Raw genomic sequence first — 2,844 nt, 5'->3', positions numbered from 1 at the left:
TAGGCAACATATTGATGTTTCTCTCTCACATTGATGTTCCTCTCTCTTCCACCCTCTCCCCTCCTCTTTCTCTAATCAATTAAAAACATCATCTTGTGATGATTAAAAAAAATAATAAAGATATAACCAAATTCAGCAATACATTTAAAAAATTATACACCATATTCTATTGAGATTTATTCCTCAGATGTAAGAATTTCTCAACACCAATTAATGTTCTACATTGCATTAAAAAATGAAGGGTAGGCCCCACTGGCTCGCTCCTGAGTGCCATGGCAGCCTTCAACAAGGTGGGAAACTTCTCCCTGGTGGGGCTGCATTCCTGCTGCTCTGCCTGCTCCACAAGTTACATCTCACTCTCCGCCTGTACAGTAAGAAAAGTAGAGAGCCACCATTACAAAAAAAAATGAGAAAGAAGGGAAAACAGAATGAGCTATGGTGGACGCGGTGTTGTTCTCAAGGCTCTCAAGGATTCTGAAAATCATGGTCTCCAGAACATTTTGTAAAAAGATGGGTTACTTGATACTTATTGCTGTTATGCTGGTGTCTCAAACATGTTGTGATGTTTGAATGATTCAAAATGGGACACTCATTGAAAGTGGTATCAATGGTCATAGCAGAAAAGATTTCAAGAGATACTTACTCGACTTCATGGCTGCCATGCCTCTCATCTCTCTGGTTAAAAGCTTCTTGGAGTTTGAGTTAAATGAGCTCACATTGTGCTTCCGAGTAAGACTAACTAAATGCCTCTGTGAGGAATATCTCCAAGCATTCATGTATTTTAAAACGAGAAATCTGGGCAACAGAATAGCTAATCCAGACTAGCTGCTTACACAAGGTGTAGAAAAGTTTTGTGACAGTGTAGTTGATCTGTATTCAAATCTTTGTAAGCCATTTTTAGAGATAGTTTTGTATATCTTCAAGTTATGAGTGCAATAGGAGCTCGGGGCCCAGCAAGCAGGATAGCCTACTTGCTTGTTTCTGAGTTATTCCTAACTCGACCTAGAAGACTCCTTGGTAAGATGACAGTAACTGAGCAAAAGTATGAAGGAGAGTATAGATATGTTAATTCCTGGCTCATCACAAACAGTGAAGAAATTGCCTTTTATGACGGGAATAAAAGAGAAAAGCAGACAATCCACACCATCTTCCAAAAACTGACGAACGCCTACATAATTTCATTTTGTTTCAGTTTTCTATGGACTTTATTGATAGTATAGTTGACAAATCTCCTGCCCCTGTAGTTGGCTGCCTGTTGTCAGCTGCCCTTTCCTAGATTTGTCTCACCCTGGCCACCTCCAGAACTTCTGGAGGACTACTACCAAGTGGAAGGGTGCTTTCGCGAATGTCTCAAGCTCTGGGTCAAATACTTTTGGCTGGCTGTGAAATGCTAGATTGGTTGGTTTTACTGCTTGGATTTCAGAAATAATGCAAGTGCTAAAGGATTTAAATAATGGAAAATATGAGCACACAATGATCTCGCAACAAGAAAGGGGTATTGAAGGAGCACAAAGCGTTCCCTTGATACCTGGAACTGGAGAAATTATCAATGCCGATAACATAAAATGTTGATCATGTCCCTTTAGCAAAGCAAAATGGAGATATATTGATCCAAGACCTTAGTTTTGAAGTTCAATCTGGTGCCAACATTCTAATTTGTGGTCCAAATGGCTATGGGAAGAGTTCACTTTTCTGTGTTCTCGGTGAATTACGGCCTCTTTTTGGAGGACATCTAATTAAACCTGAAAGAGCAAAGTTATTTTATGTTCCCCAGAGACCTTATATGACCCGTGGAACACTTCGGGACCGAGTGAGACCAGAAAAGGAAGGTGATATCTGCCCTAATACAGAAGGAATGCCTACCTAAACAATGTCCAGTTGGAGCATATCCTTGAGCGCGAAGGAGGCTGGGACAGTGTTCAGGATTGGATGGATGTACTCAGTGGTGGAGAGAAGCAAAGGATGGCAATGGCAAGATTATTTCATCATTACCCCCAGTTTGCCATTTTGGATGCGTGCACACACTCAGTGAGTGTGGACATGGAAGGCTACATCTGCAACCATTGTGCAGAGGTCGGCATCACCCTCTTCACTCTGTCACACAGGAAGTGTCTTTGGAAAACCATGAGTACTACCTGCATCTGGATGGCAGAGGCAATTATGAATTTAAACAGATTACAGAAGATACAGTTGAGTTTGGCTCTTAGAATCTGGAGAACTGTACCTGCTTCAATGAAATAATTACAGAACACACTTGGAAATGCAAAGTACATTGTAAAATAAAGTTGAGCTTTTTAAAAAACCAAGCAACAAATTAACTAAATATAAAATAATTGAGAACAAGTAGTTAAAACTTCTCATATTACATAGGATATTGCTAATTGTGTATATGTTGGTTTAATTATTAATATGACCTAAGAATGACCTTATTCTTATGGTTGAAAACTGCCTAAACTAAGTTGGGCTTAAATTAGTGTCACCTGATTTACCCTGGGATGTAAACCATTGGAAGTCAACTAATTTGATTTGTATGGCTCTGTCTTTTCCTTCGATGAAGAATCCTGCTTAAAACTGGGGTCAACATGTCTCCTATTCTGGCAAGATAGTCTTGAGTTTCACTTTCTTGTGCCCCATGAGGATTGGAAGCAAAGAAATCATAGTGTGCTATCAAAATGAACAGCATCATTGAATAATAGCACTTATTGCAGAGTGGCAGATTTCTTTAGCTGCCACAGTTATACTCATTTCTTGTATATCTCTTGGGATACATTTAAATCCTGGAAAGTCATTTGAATTTTGTTTGGCCAAATAATAAATGTATCACTCTCAATTTGTAATATTGAG

The 2,844-nt window shown here is 39.2% G+C and overlaps 1 pseudogene across 1 annotated transcript; it reads left to right on the top strand.

The window, feature by feature from the left end:
• The first annotated feature begins 272 nt into the window (after positions 1-272).
• Positions 273-2,207, top strand: LOC308532274 (ATP-binding cassette sub-family D member 3-like; annotated as a pseudogene). Its single transcript has 2 exons — positions 273-1,089; positions 1,403-2,207. The product of its transcript is annotated as an ATP-binding cassette sub-family D member 3-like (transcript).
• Positions 2,208-2,844: the final 637 nt, after the last annotated feature.

Source organism: Myotis nattereri, assembly GCF_964212035.1.
Source record: "Myotis nattereri genome assembly, chromosome: 16".
In the NCBI taxonomy this organism is placed as follows: Eukaryota; Metazoa; Chordata; class Mammalia; order Chiroptera; family Vespertilionidae; genus Myotis; species Myotis nattereri.
The sequence above is the reverse complement of the archived record's forward strand: the minus strand, read 5'-3'. Positions and strand labels throughout refer to the sequence as shown.